This window comes from Bos taurus, chromosome 17, assembly GCF_002263795.3.
Source record: "Bos taurus isolate L1 Dominette 01449 registration number 42190680 breed Hereford chromosome 17, ARS-UCD2.0, whole genome shotgun sequence".
Taxonomy (NCBI): domain Eukaryota; kingdom Metazoa; phylum Chordata; class Mammalia; order Artiodactyla; family Bovidae; genus Bos; species Bos taurus.
The window spans coordinates 29,149,785-29,170,954 of record NC_037344.1 but is presented as its reverse complement, the minus strand read 5'-3'; the positions used below and the strand labels follow the sequence as shown (position 1 = coordinate 29,170,954).

The window sequence follows — 21,170 nt, the reverse complement described above, 5'->3', positions numbered from 1 at the left end:
TTGCCAACAAAGGTCCGTCTAGTCAAGGCTATGGTTTTTCCTGTGGTCATGTATGGATGTGAGAGTTGGACTGTGAAGAAGGCTGAGCGCCAAAGAATTGATGCTTTTGAACTGTGGTGTTGCAGAAGACTCTTGAGAGTCCCTTGGACTGCAAGGAGATCCAACCAGTCCATTCTGAAGGAGATCAGCCCTGGGATTTCTTTGGAGGGAATGATGATGAAGCTGAAACTCCAGTACTTTGGCCACCTCACGCGAAGAGTTGACTCATTGGAAAAGACTCTGATGCTGGGAGGGATTGGGGGCAGGAGGAGACGGGGACAACAGAGGATGAGATGGATGGATGGCATCACTGACTCGATGGATGTGAGTCTGAGTGAACTCTGGGAGTTGGTGATGGACAGGGAGGCCTGGCGTGCTGTTTTTCATGGAGTCGTAAAGAGTCAGACACGACTGTGCGACTGAACTGAACTGAGCTGAACCTTAGAGGTTGAATAAGCGCAAAATTCTACCAGTAAAACGTAAATCTTCAAAGATATAGGCAAAATGGGATTTTTTTGTAAAGGACTTGAGTCAGGAAGGATCACATGATAGAGACTCACCTTAAGCATCATCAGATTACATGATCAAGAAGGAGGTGAGTTTATGATTCAGAAGTCTGGAATCAGCACAATCTATACAAATAGACCTGGTCTGAGAGGAGCAGCTGTTTCTCTATGAATCATTTAAGATGCCTTACAAAACCAGAAGCTCTATAACTTGAACTTGAAGATATAGAAAACTACAGCTTGAAGATGTAGGAAAATTAACTACAAATGGAGCAATATTTAATAGCTTAGCCCTATGAGTACTGTACAAAGAAAGTTTGCTTTTTCATCCTCATCTGGGTATGTTTCTATTGAAATACAAATGCAACGTACCACATTTTGCAAAACCTAAAGAGCTCTTAAAATGGGTACTTATGCTTGTCATAACTAGGTAGGGTGGGATGGAGTTCTTCTAAGAATGAAGACATTTACATGCAAAAACCAGATTGATATAAACCATTATCATAAAAGGAGTGGAAGAAATGTCATGAGTGAATGCCCTGTGGCTGAAGTACAATTTGAATCAGCAAAAGGCTACTATATAGGAAATGATCTGACTGGTAGGCTGGTCTATTGTGAACAGACTCTGATTGACTAGACTTTTGTACTCTTTAACACACTTATAAGTAGTAGAAGTAGAAAAGTTTCAATGGCTATAGTCATAACTAGAGAGGTAATACTGTTATTTTTTTAATATGTTAAAAACCAGTGTAAAATAGTAGCATTGTTTCATTGCTGAATGCCCCTAAATCATCTGGCTATTTCTATTATGAATGATTTAGATACAGTTCCATTGCATTGGAGGAAACAGCTCAGATAAACTCTTGGAATGTCTCCAAGTCTATAATTCCCTTGTGAAAAGTACATATAAGAGGAAAAAAATTTTTTTGCATGTGTGTTTTGCCTAAGATTGTCTCTGCTCAGTTACTCCATTTTCCTCTTCCTTCCATTTTTCGAGATATTGAACCACTGAATATATAACAGTAAATATGCTTAAAACTCTTTCCTAACATTCCCCCCACCTAAGGGCTGTGAGCTGTGGTGAAAATAATGGAGTTAGATGAGCAAGCATGTGTTTTCACTGCAAACATTATTTTTATTGTAAATAAGTAATACGATGCATATATTTGTGTGTTTTAGTCATATCTGATTATTTGTGACCTCGTGGACTGTCACCCACCAGGCTCCTCTGCTCATGGGATTTCCCAGGCAGGAATACTGGAGTGGATTGCAATTTCCTTCTTCAGGGATCTTCTCAACCCAGGGATCAAACCCGCAACTCTTGCATTGGCAGGTGGATTCTTTACCTGTCTGAGCCAAGAAGGAAGTATAAACCCTGTAGTGATTATTCATTTCAGAACATTAGTGGGTTTACAGAAGCCTTTTTTGTTACATGTTTTCTCATCCAACTGAACGCTGAAAATATAATTACAATAAAATGGAGAGTCCTCAAGAATTTTTGACTTTAGAAAGGAATTTTCAAACTTCTCACAGGAAGAATTAGGGTGTTAGACGTGGAGGATTCTCCTTGAGGTTAATTTTTCCTATTTTTTTCCTGAGGAGAATATCAGTAGGAGATGCAACAGGAATATTTTAGGATGTTCTAGATTATATTATGTCTGTTTCCACAAAAATTACATGCCTACATTTAATTATGTAACCCTTAAATAGGGGAAATTATAATTCTATTCATTTGAGAATGTATAATCTTTTTCAAACACATTTAGATATAAGCCATATGTTAAATTGAGTAAATCAGGTGTTGAAATAATGTTCTTTACTTTTGAATACATTACCCCAGTATTTTTAAAATTATGAAAAGTCAGTAGCAGCCTGAGTATAAGTATATCAGAATAAATTATCAGGCTCTTAGCTCTCCTGGAAAAGGATATTGTTTTGACAGTTGAAATTTGGCAGTTGGTAACCTGGTAGATGGTGGTGGGTAACGAGATGACACCTATAGTCTGAGAGCAAGGAGCTTGCTTTCAAGCGTCAGTGTTATCTGTCCTTGTATCCATTGGCAGCAGTGCTGACCAGTAGACATGGGACATGGGTTGTCCAGTTTTCTTGTTCATGCCACCCGTAACTCTAGTAGCATAGTCATCTTTCTTTGGAAAGGATTATCCATCGAAGATTATTGGCAGCAGTTTTAATCTGCGCCCTCTCTTCTTCTGTCACAATGTTCATTCATTCATTCATATATTGAGAAATACTTTTGGTGTGCCAGGAACTATGCTAGATGGCGAGATATACTGGTGAGCAAATGCAGCCACAATGAAAAATAATCATGCAATGAATGTACAAAGTAAGATAGGTACTATAGGCAGGGATGAGGGTCATGAGGGAGAGGACTCTGAACCCAGATGGGGACTTAGATAAGTCTGCCCTAAGGAAGTTGGGCTTGAGTAAGACCTAAAGCTACGCCAGTAAATATGTGCCACAAACTGTGTGATTATTTAGAGGAGTTAAAATTAAATCACTTTTAAAATTTGGTTTCTCCAGGGCACTCAAAGCTGGTGTACTGGGACAACCCTGAGGGATGGGATGGGGAGGGAGGTGGGGGGAGGGTTCAGGATGGGGGACACATGTACACCCATGGCTATTTCATGCCAATGTATGGCAAAAACCACTGTAATATTGTAAAGTCATTAGCCTCCAATTAAAATTAATTAATTTTAAAAATAAAATTCAGTTTCTCAATCTCACAGTCCACATTTAATGTGTAGCATTGGTCTGAGAGGATTTAACTTCAATACCTGCTGGAGTGTTGGTTATCTCAGAGGTTAGGTGTCAAGAATACCACAGATTAGGGTGAAGGAGTCCACATGAGGTATTAGGAAGCTCAGTGACTTGGTGTTAATGCAGTCTCAGTGAATGGAGTATTGGCAATCCTATAATGTGGCATGTATCACTTGCTGGTCAGGTAAAGATGTACATCTCCTGGAGACATATGTGTGTATATATATGTGAGTATTTGTATACATGCATATGTGTATATTGGAGAAGGCAATGGAGACCCACTCCAGTACTCTTGCCTGGAAAATCCCATGGACAGAGGAGCCTGGTAGGCTGCAGTCCATGGGGTCGCTGAGTCGGACACGACTGAGCGACTTCACTTTCACTTTTCACTTTCATGCACTGGAGAAGGAAATGGCAACCCACTCCAGTGTTCTTGCTTGGAGAATCCCAGGGACGGGGGAGCCTGGTGGGCTGCCGTCTACGGGGTCGCGCAGAGTCGGACACGACTGAAGCGACTTAGCAGCAGCAGCAGCAGCGTATGTGTATATATATGTGTGTGTATAGTGCTGTGACGTTATTAGAACTCATGGAATTAGAATTTACTCTGGGTCATTACATACAAGATTCTCAACCTTTTTAAGTCAACAGCATATCCTCATAAGTCTCTAATTGTAGATCAGAGGATCTTATATCAAATATAATCATTGAGCCTGAAATTCAAGAACTCTGGTTGCAACACACCTTCAATTTTTAAATTGTGAAAAATTGTAGGAGCTGCAAGTTATGTGCTGTTTGTAATTTACTTCTGACAAAATAAAGCTGGAGGTTTTGTCACAGATTAACAAACACAAATTATTAAGATTATTATTTTAATTATGTGACATTGTCTTTCCCACTGACAAAAGCAATCAAAATTACTAAAATCAGTTACAAAGAATAAATTCCCAAAGATTATAAGTGTTGTTGAAAAACAGCATGCATTTATTAAATTTCTTACATGTTACTCCAAAAGTGTTCGTGAGGTAAATACCCTCCTCCTATGGATTTCAGAATATGGCTAGAAGTAGGTGTAATTCTGGAGATCATTTCATCAACCCTCTCACTCTCTAGATCAGGAAACTGACATTTACGTCAGGGGCACTGACCATTTTCAGTGACTTTAACCTATACAGATAAAAATGTCAGCAAGACTTTGATAGTAACAGAAACTAGACCGAATGACAATAATACTATAAGCATTAAATCTCTAATATTACAGAATTACAGAGTTTTAGACTTTAGATGACTGTAGCAGTGCCTGGTCCAGTGTTGGAATCGCCTTGACAACAGCCTTGTAGGTGGTCACCTGCTGCTACTTAAATAGTTAGCCTGACAGGAAGTTGGAAAGCAGCCCATTCTATTATGTGGTAGCTTTTCATATTGGAAACTCTTTACATTGAGTTGGTATTGTTATTCCTATGAATTTCTACCCATGGGTTCTGCCCTCTGGAGCCAAGGTCTGCAAAGTATTTGCTGACAGCAATTATGTTTGCTCTAATTTTCTTCTTTTTCCAGGAAACACATCTCTAGTTCTGAGTTATATGTCATATGTGGGACAAAGGTCAAGTGAAAGAAAGAAAATAATGTGCTGTGGCTTATTATTAGAACTCAAGGAGTTGGAATTTATCCTGGGTCATCAAATGTAAGCTTCTCAACCTTTTTGAGTCAACAGCATGTCCTCATTAGTCCCTAATTGTAGATTAGAAGAGCTTATATCAAATATAATCATTGAGCTTTGTAATTCAAGAACTCTAGTTGCAGCACATCTTTAATTTTTAGCTTGTGAAAAGACTAGCCATACTAAAAGAAATCAAATGCCATGAATTGTAACATGAGTGGGAGATTCAGTGAAATAAGAGGTGAGACCTTTTGCTTATAAAGACTGTGGTCTGAGACACCTAGATTAACACCAGAATCTATAGACTTTATATTGCACTAAAATGCAATAAAATTTTACTCAATATTATAGCTTTGTTATAAAAAATAAAATTCTTAACAGTTATTTAACTCCATCCTTAAAAGAAAATGTCTCTTCACATCTCTTCCAGTATTAGTTAAAATTCCAGGAAACAACTGATATGCTAGGATATTCTTAGCTACGATTTAAATTAGATTTGGGAAAGTTGTACCATTTCCAAGTGGTTTGCGGACTATAAAAATATAAGTTTACTTGATTTTTAATTTAAATTTAAATCCTAGAAGGCTCTCTTCTCTTTATTCTCTAGAAAACCTAGTACATGAATGGTGCTTTTTTAAATATCTACTAATATAATTGTCTTCATGAATTCAAAGTACAAAATTACAGATTTTCTAAAAACAGGGGCAAATGAATACATACATTTATCTGGCAAATCTAGCTACACAGATGCTGATGTTTGTTCAAAAACTGATGTACCGAGAGTCAGAAGTATTTTTAACAGTCTAAGAAACCAAAGACAAATAGACTGAAAATGGAATTTTGTTACAAATTGCTTTGCGTCTGGTGGGATTTTTGATTTCTGACCATAACTAGGTTTGGCTTTATGTAAATTTGCTCCTTAAAGGCCTCAATATGTATAGGCCTATAGCCATTTATTCACTTACCCATTACACATCATACTTCCTAGTGAGAACTGGCGAAAAGTGGATTGTATTCACTAGATTGCCCATGGGAAGGAGTAGATCCAGTGAAAACATTTTTGCCAAGTGTTTGCTATTTATTTACTAGGATGATAGTAGTGTTAAGGTTGGAGGATATGTGCATATGCATGTTAAAATTAAATTTGGTGCTTAGGTTGTTGTTTTATACAATGATTTATTCTGTTTATTTAGAATCCTCTACATCCTAGGTATCTTGCCAAATGTTAGACAGGATGTAAAAATGAATAAGATAGTTGCTGCTCCACATTGTGACTGGTGAAACCAATGCTCAAAGAACTAGTAATACACATGTTATCTTATAGGATGTAAAAAATATTGTTGTAATATAACATAGCATATTGTGACATAGGAGAAAATTTCAAATACAAGTTCCAGGTTGAGTGGAAGACTTTGAAGCTATGTAAGGATCCGCCTGCAATGCAGGAGACCTGGATTCAATCTCTGGGTCTGGAGGATCCCTTGGAGAAGTGAATGTCTACCCACTCCAGTATTCTTGCCTGGAGAATTCCATGGACAGAGGAGCCTGATGGGCTACAGTTCATGGGGTTGCAAAGAGTCAGACACAACTGAGTGACTAACACTTTCACTTCACCTTTTCATGCTGAACCATACAGAAAATGTTTTTAAAGTGTAAAATGAAATTAGCCAACTCTCTCAAAATCTTTTCTTTTCCACGTTTCTTCTTTTAAATAAAATATATTGTTTATTTCTTCCTAGCTTTCTGAGCATCTTACTTTTGTTTTAAAGCATTCCATAAACTTTTTCAGGGAACTTTCTTGGAGGAAAGAAAATTTTGAACTGGAGCTTGAAGAAATGAAAATTTTCTGAGCAGGAAGGAGCACAAAAATACTCCAGGTATAGGGACTTGCTTGTGCAAGGCAGGAAGCTGTGATCTGAATTTGGGAATTGGGAAACCCTGGGCTGCTTACTGGGGTGTGAGAAGGGAAATGGGAACAGATGCAGCTACGAAAGACATTGAAGCCAGGCTATTAAGCATCTAATGTACATCCTTGGGTAGCAGAGAAACAGCAGAGGTGGTGTTTTTTTTTTTTTGGTAATTTAATGGCTGTGCTGGGTCGTCTTAGCTGTGCAGGCTTTTCCCCATTGTGGAGAGTGGGAGCTACTTTCTAGTCGTGATGTGCCGGCTTCTCACTGTGGTGGCTTCTCTTGTTACAGAACACAGGCTCTAGGGTGCTTGGGCTTCAGTAGCTGCGGTTCCTGGGCTCTAGAGGAGGATCAATAGTTGTGGTACACAGGTTCGTTGCTCCGTGGCATGTGGGATCTTCCCGGATCAGGAATTTAATCTGGTCTCCTGCATTGGCAGGTGGATTCTTTACCACTGAGCCACCAGGGAAGCTCCAAAAGGTTTTAACATTCTTACCCTTAATTATTTATAAATAACTTCAGATTTACAGAAAAATTGTGAGTATTAATATAAGGAACACATATATATATCTCCTTTACTCAGATTCACTTATTGTTAATATTTTGTCCCATTTGCTTTTTTATTTGATCTCTCTCTCATTATAATACATACATAAGTGTGTGTACACATATACATACACATATGTTTTCCTGTACCACTCAAGAGTAAGTGGAATCATGATCCTCTTCTCCTAAATACCTTTGTGTGTTTTTCATAGAAATAGGGATGCCCTCTTCATAACCACACAACAGTTACCAGCTTTAGTAAATTGAACACTGATATAATACTTTTTAATCTAACTTGGAATTCATATGCCAGTTTTGTCTACTGAAACAATAACATGTTTTAATAGCATTTTGCGCCTTCCAGGACAAGATCCAGTCTAAGATAAAGAATCACATTTAGTTATTATGTCCTTTTACTCTTTTAATCTAGAACACTCTATAGCCTTTCTTTGACTTTTATAGCATTAATAGTTTTAAATATTATAGCCTTTTTTAAAAATAGAACTATCCTTTTTTTGGTGCTGGAGAGTTTATATAGGGGGTTACATAATCAGATCTGAATTTTAGAAAATGTTGTTCAAGAGGTAATCTTAAAGATGGACCAGAAGGCAAAGGACAATGAATATGGCAATGAAATAGGGCTTCCTAGGTAGGACTTCCCTGGTGACTCAACAGTAAAGAATCTGCTTGCAGTGGGAGACCTGGGTTTGATCTCTGGGTTGGGAAGATCCCCTGGAGGAGGGCATGGCTACCCACTCTAATATCCTTGCCTGGAGAAATCCCCATGGACAGAGGAGCCTGGAGGGCTACAGTCCATGGGGTCGCAAAGAGTCGGACACGACTGAGCAACCAAGCACAGCACAGCACAGGTAGCACTAGTGGTAACGAATCTACCTGCCAATGCAGGAGACACAGGAGATGCAGCTTTGATCCCTGGATCGGAAAGGTCATCTGGAGAAGGAAATGGCAACCCACTCCAATATCCTTGCCTGGAAAATCCCATGGACAGAGGAGCCTGGTGGGCTACAGTCCATGGGGTCACAAAGAGTCTGACCCAACTGTGCGCACACACACACACACACAGACAATTTTTTGGCCAGTATTCCCTTCTTGGTAGGCAGAGATCAGGGTCAGAGCCTGGTCAGTATCCCTGAAAGTTGGCACAGGCATAGGAATGGAGAGAAAGCAAGTCAAAATGTTTGAGTCCTGGGTGGGGCTGCTTCAGAAAGAATAGTCTGAAACACCAGGTCCATGGGAGTTGGTGGAGAAACAAGACCAAGATCTAAAACAGTGGGCTAGAATTTTAGATTGTCGCATAAAGCAGATCACATAATGTGAGGATCCTTCTGAAAAAAAAATAGCATTAAATGCATAGTTGAGCTTATAGCATGAAAAGTAAATCCCCAATAAATAAAAGTTAAGACTGAAGAAAAATAAAAAATCTAGGCATGAACTGAATTCTAGCAAACTTCAAAGGAGATTTCTGGTGGATGCAGGAAGTTAAGCCTTGAGTGCCAGTGAAGCAGGGGATAGAAAAGGGGTCAGTGCATAAAGCAAAGGTCATTGAGGGCTATACCTGCCATAAAAGAAAACAAAAATAAAAACAAAACAACTATGGACACTGTGAAGTGATAAGGAAGCTTTCCTATCTTGGCCTGGGCTTTGGATAGAGGGGGAAAAAATTTCTCATGTAGGTTTGGATTTTAATTTATACTGCTTGAATTGTCTAAAAAAATTTTCAGCCTAGAAATCCACATTAAAAGCCAGAGATAACACAGATTTGCCCAATAGAAGCAAATGACCTTCTTTGGAGAACCATAAGTTCAATGTGATCTATGCAAAGATTGCTACAGATAAAGCCTTGCTGAAGAAGAATCCAATCAAAAACTATAAAGCACATGTGGAGGAGAGGGACTCCACTGTAAGAATCCACAGAGACAATAAGAGCAAACTTAAATTCCCAGATATTTGAGATAATGGAACTACTGACTTAAGATTATAAAATAAACATTTAAAAATGGCTAAAGACATAAAAGGATTAAACCATAAGAAAAGAATAAGATGCTTGGAGGGTAATACAATTTTGAAAACATGAATAAGATAGAACTTCTAGAAATACAAAATATAGTTATTTGATTTAAAAATTCAGTTAAATAGAAAATTGGCTACAATAGAAGGAAAATTAGTAAATTGGGAAATAGAAAAAAAATATTTAAAAGAGTAAGAGATATGGAGGAATGAGAAGAATTATCTGGAATACCAGATAGAGTAGAGATCATCATAGAGACACAATATTCAAAGAAATAAGAGCTAAGAATTTTCCAGAATGGATGAAAGATATGAATCATCAGATTCTGAAGGCACAAGGGAACCCAAATGAAAATAAATATACACTTAGACACATTGTTTGGAGAAGGCAATGGCACCCCACTCCAGTACTCTTGCCTTGAGAATCCCATGGACGAGGAGCCTGGTAGACTATAATCCATGGGGTCACTAAGAGTCAGACACGACTGAGCGACTTTACTTTCACTTTTCACTTTCATGCATTGGAGAAGGAAATGGCAACCCACTCCAGTGTTCTTGCCTGGAGAATCCCAGGGACGAGGAACCTGGTGGGCTGCCATCTACAGGGTCGCACAGAGTCGGACACGACTGACGCGACTTAGCAGCAGCAGCAGACACATTGTTGGGGAACTACAAGAAAAAATAATCAAAGGAGAGATATTAAAAGTAATTTAAAGAAATTTAATGTAATCAAAAGAAAAAAGACATTGTCTTTATGTTTTTAAACTTTTGTTGAAATATAGTTGATTCACAATGTTGTGTTAGTTTCAGGTATACAGAAATGTATATATATATATCAATTCAGTTCAGTCACTCAGTCGTGTCCGACTCTTTGCAACCCCATGAACTGCAGCATGCCAGGCCTCCCTGTCCATCACCAACTCCCATATATATACACACACATATGTGTATATGTGTATATATTTAAGATTCTTTTCCATTATAAGTTATTATAAAATACTGAGTATAGATAAAACAGTCTTTAAATATTAGCAACTGACTGATAGCAACAATAGAAGCCAAAAGACAACAAAATAATATTTTCACAATGCTAAGATAAAATGACTGTGAACTACAAAGTCATACACTGATAATCACTAAAGAACATGAGGGGCATAAGAAACATTTCTGGACATATAAGCACTCATATGTAGATTTATATTTTATTTATTTTTGTGACCGCACCATACAGCTTGCAAGATCTTAGTTCTCTGATCAGGTGCTGAACCTGTGCCCCCTCCAGTGGAAGCACAGAGCCTTAACCACTGGACCACCAGGGAATTCCCTACAACCAACTCTTCTTAATAAAAGAATTTATAAAGGATGTACTTCAGGAAGAGAAAATTTTTATGCAGAAAGTTTAAGTGTAAGAAAGAATGGACAAACAAGTTGTTAAACATGTAGCTGAATAAATACATAATTGAATAAATCACAAAATTATAATGTCTGATTTCATGTTAATAAAAAGAACTAAAATTTGGACAACAATTGCATGTAAAATGAAGGAGAGATGATCAAACGGATGTTAAAGGGATCTAAGGTTCATCTGTTTAAAATTAGAGCAATTGATTAATTTTAATTTGAATATAGATGTTTTTAAAACTTAAACACTAAGAGGGTAGTTATAAGGTATATATACTGTCCAAAACATTAGTGAAAGGAAGTAGGAATAATGATTGATCCAAGAGAAGGCTAGAATTTTTTTAAAAAGAAAAACAGGAACAACACTAAAAAGAAAGGCAAGGACAAGATGTAAATGAAGACAAGAGAAATAACTAGATATATCAAAATTATAATACATACAAGTGGACTAAATATTCCAGCTTAAAGATTGAGATTCTCAATTGGATTGAGAAAAAAATGATCATCTTACCATCTTTATAAGTAACATACCTAAAATTTAAGAGCATATTTTGAAGTATAAGGGTTAAAAATAAAATCAACAAATTTGACAGCTGTATTCTCTAAATTAATATCAAACAAAATATTTTTTAAGGAATGAAGTATCATAAGGGATTAAATAATGAAAGGACAATTCCCAGGACAATATAACAATTTTTAATTTAAATAGGGCTAATAACATAGCTTTAAATTATATAACAAAATTTGACAGAATTGTATTGGGAGAGATAGGTGTAGGAGGAAGTTATATTTGAAATGAGTACCTGTGAAACCTCTAATTAGAGATCTTGAAGGGAGTCGGATATAAATGGTCTGTATCTCTAGAGAGAGGTTAGATTTTAAGTCTAAACATTTGAAAGTAAAAGACTGTATTACTCCAAGTTCAATAGATTCTGAGCTTCTTGAGGAGAATTATATATTTAACTTTGTAAGGCCCTTGTGCTTACCACAGTGTCATATACAAGTGCTCAATAAAGATTAAATCGACTATATTCTAATAGATAATGATTTTTTTAGGTTGTGCACAGTTTTAGATCTCAGTTCAGTTCAGTTCAGTTGCTCGGTCATGTCCAACTCTTTGCAACCCCATGAATCGCAGCACGCCAGGCCTCCCTGTCCATCACCAACTCCTGGAGTTCACTCAGACTCACATCCATCGAGTCAGTGATGCCATCCAGCCATCTCATCCTCTGGCGTCCCCTTCTCCTCCTGTCCCCAATCCCTCCCAGCGTCAGAGTCTTTTCCAATGAGTCAACTCTTCGCGTGAGGTGGCCAAAGTACTGGAGTTTCAGCTTCAGCATCATTCCCTCCAAAGAAATCCCAGGGCTGATCTCCTTCAGAATGGACTGGTTGGATCTCCTTGCAGTCCAAGGGACTCTCAAGAGTCTTCTCCAACACCACAGTTCAAAAGCATCAATTCTTCGGCACTGAGCTTTCTTCACAGTCCAACTCTCACATCCATACATGACTACTGGAAAAACCATAGCCTTGACTAGATGGACCTTTGTTGGCAAAGTAATGTCTCTGCTCTTTAATATGCTATCTAGGTTGGTCATAACTTTCGTTCCAAGGAGTAAGCGTCTTTTAATTTCATGGCTGCAGTCACCATCTGCAGTGATTTTGGAGCCCAGAAAAATAAAGTCTGACACTGTTTCCACTGTTTCCCCATCTATTTCCCATGAAGTGATGGAACCAGATGCCATGATCTTCATTTTCTGAATGTTGAGCTTTAAGCCAACTTTTTCACTCTCCTCTTTCACCTTCATCAAGAGGCTTTTGAGTTCCTCTTCACTTTCTGCCATAAGGGTGGTGTCATCTGCATATCTGAGGTTATTGATATTTCTCCCAGCAATCTTGATTCCAGCTTGTGTTTCTTCCAGTCCAGCGTTTCTCATGATGTACTCTGCATAGAAGTTAAATAAGCAGGGTGACAATATACAGCCTTGACGTACTCCTTTTCCTATTTGGAACCAGTCTGTTGTTCCAGTTCTAACTGTTGCTTCCTGACCTGCATACAGATTTCTCAAGAGGCAGATCAGGTGGTCTGGTATTCCCATCTGTTTCAGAATTTCCCACAGTTTATTGTGAAAGTCAAAGGCTTTGGCATAGTCAATAAAGCAGAAATAGATATTTTTCTGGAACTCTCTTGCTTTTTCGATGATCCAGTGGATGTTGGCAATTTAATCTCTGTTTCCTCTGGATATTCCTTTAGGAATATTGTAATTCAGTTGAAAGATTTTTTTTTTAACCCAGTAACTTGAGAAAGAGCAATTATTAATTGTCCATAATGAAAGCTAAATTGCCGTGGTATCTGGGTGAAAAGAAAGTTCAACAGAGATGTGAGGTGTTGGAGAAAGCTGTACATAGGTGAAATTATAGTTGGTTCTTGAAAAAAATGGGCATCTTTGGTTGAAAAAAGAGGGAAGAGAACATTTTGGTTTGAGGAATTAACATAAATTATTCAGAAGTAGAAATTATTGCATGTATTTGCGTGACAGTGATGATGGTAGTTTCACTGAGATTTAAGTACTGAGGAGTGGTAAGAGAAAAAGCTGGATAGATGGTTTTATGAAATTATATAGGATCTTAAACTTGTTGTTAAGGGTATTGGGATTGCTTCAGCTCAGTTCAGCCGCTCAGTCATGTCTGACTCTGTGACCCCGTGGACTGCAGCATGCCAGGCCTCCCTGTCCATCACCAACTCCTGGAGTTTACTCAGACTCATGTCTGTTGAGTCGGTGATGCCATCCAACCATCTCATCTTCTGTTGTCACCTCCTCCTCCCACCTTCAATCTTTCCTAGCATCAGGGTCTTTTTAAATGAGTCAGTTCTTTGCATCAGGTGGCCAAAGTATTGGAGTTTCAGCTTCAGCATCAGTCCTCCCAATGAACACTCAGGACTGATCTCCTTTAGGATGGACTTGTTGGGATTGCTTATGAGGTAATAAAGAATCATGGCTGGCCTGGCATAATGTTTTAAGCTATTTCTATGAATAATCTGGAAGTAATGTATGAGAGGGCTTGGAAGAAGAAGAGAATGGTAAGCAGGAAAATCTGTTAAAAATATATTTAAATTAATTCAGGTATAAACTCATAAGGTCCAGGGCTAAGGTAAAACCAGGGAAATGGAAAAAATGGGATAAATTTGAGAGGCATTTAAAAAATGACAAAGTTTGGTTTGATTGGGTATAAACAAAACTAGAAATATGTCAAAGTTAAGCCTAGAATCATGGTAGTATCCTGGACAAATGACTAATGTGAAGAAGAGTCAATAATTTATAAATTCAAATTTAGAGATCATAAGGACCTTAGATCAATAATCCCCTATACACAAATGACACCACCCTTATGGCAGAAAGTGATGAAGAACTAAAGAGCCTCTTGATGAAAGTGAAAGAGGAGAGTGAAAAAGTTGGCTTAAAATTCAACATTCAGAAAACTAACATCATGGCATCTGGTCCCATCACTTCATGGCAAATAGATAGGGAAACAATGGAAACAGTGAGAGACATTATTTTGGGGGTCTCCAAAATCACTGTAGATGGTATCTGCAGCCATGAAATTACTTGCTCCTTGGAAGAAAAGCTATGAGAAACCTAGACAGCATATTAAAAAGCAGAGGCATTACTTTACCAACAAAGATCCGTCTAGTCAAAGCTATGGTTTTTCCAGTAGTCATGTATGGTTGTGAGAGTTGTACTATAAAGAAAGCTGAGCGCCGAAGAATTGATGCTTTTGAACTGTGGTGTTGGAGAAGACTCTTGATAGTCCCTTGGACTGCAAGGAGATCCAACCAGTCCATCCTAAAGGAAGTCAGACCTGAATATTCATTGGAAGGACTGATGCTGAAGCTGAAGCTCCAATACTTTAGCTACTTGATGTGAAGAACAGACTCATTAGAAAACATCCTGATGCTGGGAAAGATTGAAGGCGGGAGGAAAAGGGGATGACAGAAGATGAGATGGTTGGATGGCAGCATCAATGCAATGGACATGGGTTTGAGTAGGCTCTGGGAGTTGGTGATGGACAGAGAAGTCTGGCATGCTGCAGTCCATGGGGTCACAAAGAGCTGGACATGACTGAGTGACTGAACTGAAAGGACCTTAGATCCCTGGGTTGGGATGATCCCCTGGAGAAGGGAAAGGCTACCCACTCCAGTATTCTGGCCTGGAGAATTCCATGGACTGTATAGTCCATGGGGTCTCAAAGAGTCAAACATGACTGAGAGACTTTCACTTCACTTCACTTCAAGGGCTTTAAAAGTTATACTCACAGACACTTATTTTCAAAGATGAGGAAGCTAACATCAGAAAGTTTATGTAATTAGTTCATGGTCATCTCAGTGATTAGCTTTGAGAAAATGACTAGAATCCATGAAGAGATACTCTGAGCAGTTGGGATTGTGCTGCTGGTGGGAATTCATCATTGGATGGATAGGTCTGAGGAGTCATCTGAAAGGCAGAGACATGCATATGGATATACTCTCCAAAGAGAGATTACCAACAGACAAGAGAAGAGAAATGATGAATGATAAAGTCATAAGGAATCTCCACTGTTAGGAATTCAAACTAGAAGGGAGATGGCTCCCAAAGGAGTTCGGGAAGGATCACATATGAGGACAATCAGAAATGGCCAGATCCAGATCCTGTAGTGTGTTGCCCTTATGATACATTCAGTCTTTTGTTACTTATTTTATTTTGCATAAAACTCAGTATCCTACTGCATTTTTATGTAAACACCATCACATATTCTGTCAATACTTTATTTCTTGTCGATTTTCTTCCTAAGTATGTCCCTTTATTTCTTTGATTATTAATATTTAATAAGCAAACATGAACTAACATTTCATATTTGAAACATTGACAAAAATCTACCTATGTCCTGCTCTTCCATCCCATCTCTCTGACTCACTACAAATATAAGCACTATTTTTTTGCATTTTTTATAGTTTTACCACTATATGTATATATATATACACCTGCTAAATGAATTTCATAGTTACTTTTTTACTTTAAAGGGGATATTGTTGTTGTTGTTCAGTCGTTAAGTCATGTCCAACTCTGCAACCCCATGGGCTGTGGTACGCCAGGCTTCCCTGTCTTTTCCTATCTCCCAGAGTTTGCTAAAACTCATGTCCATTGAGTCCATGATGCCATGCAACCATCTAGTCCTCTGTTGTCCTCTTGTCCTCCTGCTCTCAATCTTTCCCAGCATCATGGTCTTTTCCAATGAGTTGGCTCTTTGTATCAGGTGGCCAAAAGATTGGAGCTTCAGCTTCAGCATCAGTCCTTTCAATGAATATTCAGCACTGATTTCCTTTAGGATGGATTGGTTTGATCTCCTTGCTGTTCAAGGGACTCTCAAGAGTCTTCTCCAGCATCACAGTCTGAAAGCATCAGTTCTTTGGTGCTCAGTCTTTTTAACTCTCACATCCTATTTGACTTCAGGAAAAATCATAGCTTTGACTATATGGACCTTTTTTGGCAAGTGATGTCTCTGCTTTTTAATATGCTGTCTAGGTTTGTCATAGCTTTTCTTCCAAGGAGCAAGCGTCTTATAATTTCATGGCTGCAGTCACCATCCATAGTGATTTTGGAGCCCAAGAAAATAAGGTCTGTCATTATTTCCATTTTTTCTCCTTCTATTTGCCATGAAATGATAACACCGAATGCCATGATCTTAACTTTTTGAATCCTAAGTTTTAAGCCAGCTTTTTTCCTCTCCTTTTTCACCTTTATCAAGAGGCTCTTTAGTTTCTCTTTGCTTTCTGCCATTAGATATGCATCATCTGCATATCTGAGGTTTTGGAACTTACTTTTTCACACAGTATTATGTTTAAGATTCATCCATATGGGGGCTTCCCTGGTGGTCCAGTGGCTAAGACTCCAAACTCCCAATGGAAGGAGTCCAGGTTCGATCCCTGGTCAGGGAACTGATACCACATGCCCCAACTAAGACCCAGCACAGCCAAAAAATAAAGATTCATCCATATTGTCATATGTAGCTGTAGTCCATTCATTTTTACTGCTCTGTAATATTTCATATATGACCATATGCCTCACTTTATTTTCCTATATCCAGAAATAGGAAAATTTCCACTTAGCCTATTTCCAGATAGTTTATTTTGAATAGTGCTTCTATGAACATTCTTGTGCTTGTCCCATAGTGTATATTGCAAGGACTTCTATTGGGTATATATCTACTTACATTCATTTAAAACTCTCTTTGTGAAACATAACACATTAGAATGGCATTAGGTGAATTTTCTGACTGTGGAAATTCAAGTCTAAAATAATCAGCATCTTTTCCTAAGGTGAAATATTCAATTATCACCCTAGGAGCCTTATATAGTGCACACTCTAGATAAGGGCTATTTACAAAATGTTTTCTTGGGGAGCAAAATTATAAGCTGGAGTTGGTCACTGATTTTTTTTTTCCACTGACCCAATTTAATGTCAATGCTATTTTCAGGATACAAACGGAAAACTGAGGGCCAGAGGCAAGGAAGAGAGGTAACAGGTTAACTGAAGCTTAGCACTGCTTGGCAGCTAGTCCAGAAAAATTCACCTTCATCTTATTTGAGGGTCCTCTTACCTTCCCTAGCAGCCCTCCTTGTGTGAGGGTGAACAATATGAACAAAAAGAAAGAAGGAGAAGGGCTCTGTCAGCTCTGTTCACTCAGAATCGGTTGATTGTCTGCCAAGAAAAGTTTCTCATTTTCAAGAGGTTCTGAGCTTAAAATTCTCATCTCTTTGTGAACACACAAGAAAGAACTCTTCTCTGGCCAGGGATCCTACATGTGTGTATGTGTGTGCACAGAGGCACAGGCAGACGTGCAAAGAAAAAGTGAACACTGGACAGACCCAGAAGCTATACTGCCATTCTCTTTATTATCATTTTCTACTTTTGAAGTGTAACAGATATATTTTCACTTAAATATAAATTGTTAGTATACCATAAATATCAGTCACCTTGTTGCTAAAACTTCCCACTCATTTTTACTTGTAGTAATCTAGATTGAAAATCTACTTAGATTTTTAAGTCAAACCTCCTAATTTCCTGCTTTTACCAAATGTCTTAGCCTTTGTGCCCAATGACAGTTTACTCCCTTTCACACCCATCTCACAGGGTTGTCATGATGAAAGAGAAAGAATGGGTATCTGGTTATCTATGGATGCAGAAATGGAGGACCATCCAAAGGGGTCAGTGAATCAGCAGTGTGACGTGAGCCATATTGGCTTTCAGTGGGGTCTTCTTCGACAAGATCTTTAGGGAAGAATTTTGTGGTCTGTAATTTCTAGTTATTTGCTATACTCCTATTTTCTTCTTGGGAAATGGATTTTTTAAAAAGTTGAATAGTATACACATGGCATGCGTTTCGGTGGAGCACGGTGCCAATGCATTACCAATTATTCCAAGCCCACACACAAAACATACATAAAGAAAGTATTGTTTCTGAATTGCAATGTGCATTCTACAAGGAGATATTTAAATCAGGATGGAAACAGCAGAGGTTTCTTCCTTCTTTGGACAGTACTATAAGGCATAAGAATTCCCTTACTATGTCAAACGAGGGTACATTTCTCAATTTGTTTACCACCTCCATTGAAAGGGCTGGATGTAAATTGTATTCAAAAGGTCTGTGCCTACAAGTACATTTCTGTAGAGTAGATATTATTTGGAAATTCTCTGTGCAACACCTATTCAGGATTTATCTAAGCATATTGTTAATATTTAAGTTTTCTAGACTCAGTCCTATGAAATAATATTGCTATCATTGCATGTTTACCCATGTCCAATTTCCTTTAAAAAATATGAAAATTTGACTGCAAATAGAGTAGAAAAGGTGAATTCTTCTTGTAGGAAAAGCATTAACTGGAACATTCTGATTCTTGAAAATTAGTACAGCAATTTTTTTTAACAGATAAAAGAACCTCTTATCTTATGAAGAGCTGCGTTAATTACAGCCTGAAATTCTGTTTCATGCATCCTCTTTCAGAGCCAAGGAGAAAGCAGAAAAGATGTGTGTTGTTGGAAGTCTGTACTCCATTTTCTTTTTTCTTTTTGTAAAATAGCTTTCTGAAAGGTAAATAGTACAGAAATGCCATGAGTTTAGGTGGAACACAGTGCCAAAGCAATACTAATTTTTCCAACAACAGTAGCTATAACTTTAAAAGCAGAAAACAAATTCCAGTGTTATGAGTAACTTTGCTGATCATAATGAAAGAAGATGAAATTTAATGTCAATAGCAGTATGAGTGTAGGAGGTAATTCTATTTCATTTTATTTTCAGAAAAAACAGAAATGGAACATGGTGATACAAGCAAATCAAATACAAGCAAATGAAAAAATCCAGGTAAAGAGTGTAGACATATCTTTGATCTACATTAAGACCATAAGCTTTGGATTCAGAGCTATAAAAAGCAGTTTTCATTTTCATTTCACTTATTTCATTTTCATTTTAATTATGTTAAGACCTACAGTTCCCTTATTTCCTCACATTATCCTTTTTGGGTGATAGTGATCAACTAAATACACGGCTATATAAGAGGGACATGGGAATAATCTATTGAGCAGATATTCTCTATAATGGCAATACTATTGTACATGCAAAGTTCACCATGCTTCCTGTTTTCTTTGCCCCTCTTCATGAGCTTTGTCCTCTTTCCTATTTAGCAACAACCCTTGCCCAAGCTTTGTCCAATGATTGGTTTAAGTCCAGTATACGTGTGCATACAAGCCTGCTATATAGTGGTGGTGTCTACATGCTTAGTGTTAGGGGGAAATTCTTTCATTTTTTTAATGCATCTAAAAAGAAGCCATGATATTTGTATGCACTAGTACTAGAGACTACACCCTCCATAACACATCCAGGAAAAAGATCAGGTCAAATGGAATACTTAAAAGATATGAAAGAATTTAAAGTAGCAGCTGCTGCTGCTGCTAAGTCACTTCAGTCGTGTCCGACTCTGTGCAACCCCATAGACGGCAGCCCACCAGGCTCCCCCATCCCTGGGATTCTCCAGGCAAGAACACTGTAGTGGGTTGCCATTTCCTTCTCCAATGCATGAAAGGGAAAAGTGAAAGTGAAGTTGCTCAGTCGTGTCTGACTCTTAGCAACCCCATGGACTGCAGCCTACCAGGCTCCTCCGTCCATGGGATTTTCCAGGCAAGAGTACTGGAGTGGGGTGCCATTGCCTTCTCCAAAAGTAGCAGCAAGCAAGTCTAATTCTATGAGATAAAACACAAGTAACAAAATGGCAATGCACTCCAGTATTCTTGCCTAGAGAATCCTGTGGACAGAGGAGCCTGGTGGGCTGCTGTTTATAAGGTCGCACAGAGTCGGACATGACTGAAGTGACTTAGCATGCATGCATGCATTGGAAAAGGAAATGGCAACCCACTCCAGTATTCTTGCCTGGAGAATCCCAGGCACAGAGGAGCCTGGTGGGCTGTCGTCTATGGGGTCGCATGGAGTTGGACGTGACTAAAGCAATCACGATGGTGTGATCACTGACCTAGAGCCAGACATCCTGGAATGTGAAGTCAAGTGGGCCTTAGAAAGCATCACTATGAACAAAGCTAGTGGAGGTGATGGAATTCCAGTTGAGCTATTTCAAATCCTGAAAGATGATGCTGTGAAAGTGCTGCACTCAATATGCCAGCACATTTGGAAAACTCAGCAGTGGCCACAGGACTGGAAAAGGTCAGTTTTCATTCCAATCCCAAAGAAAGGCAATGCCAAAGAATGCTCAAACTACCGCACAATTACACTCATCTCACACACTAGTAAAGTAATGCTCAAAATTCTCCAAGCCAGGCTTCAGCAATACGTGAACCATGAACTTCCAGATGTTCAACCTGGTTTTAAAAAAGGCAGAGGAACCAGAGATCAAATTGCCAACATCCACTGGATCATCGAAAAAGCAAGAGAGTTCCAGAAAAACATCTGTTTCTGCTTCATTGACTCTGCCAAAGCCTTTGACTGTGTGGATCACAATAAACTGTGGAAAATTCTGAAAGAGGTGGGAATACCAGACCACCTGACCTGCCTCTTGAGAAACCTATATGCAGGTCAGGAATCAACAGTTAGGATTGGACATGGAACAACAGACTGGTTCCAGATAGGAAAAGGAGTACGTCAAGGCTGTATATTGTCACCCTGCTTATTTAACTTCTATGCAGAGTACATCATGAGAAACACTGGGCTGGAAGAAGCACAAGCTGGAATCAAGATTGCCGGGAGAAATATCAATCACCCCAGATATGC

At 38.4% G+C, this 21,170-nt stretch overlaps 2 long non-coding RNA genes across 2 annotated transcripts in view; one reads left to right on the top strand and one right to left on the bottom strand.

The window, feature by feature from the left end:
* Positions 1-21,170, top strand: part of LOC132342591 (uncharacterized) — an 85,999-nt gene that overhangs the window by 50,085 nt on the left and 14,744 nt on the right. Inside the window, exon 4 of the long non-coding RNA XR_009491023.1 lies at positions 19,194-19,256. This is a non-coding gene — a long non-coding RNA (uncharacterized lncRNA). The remainder of the gene's footprint in view (positions 1-19,193; positions 19,257-21,170) is intronic.
* The window catches only part of LOC112442021 (uncharacterized), a 47,543-nt gene continuing 44,025 nt past the window's right edge, over positions 17,653-21,170 (bottom strand). The window contains exon 3 of the long non-coding RNA XR_009491022.1: positions 17,653-18,979. This is a non-coding gene — a long non-coding RNA (uncharacterized lncRNA). The remainder of the gene's footprint in view (positions 18,980-21,170) is intronic.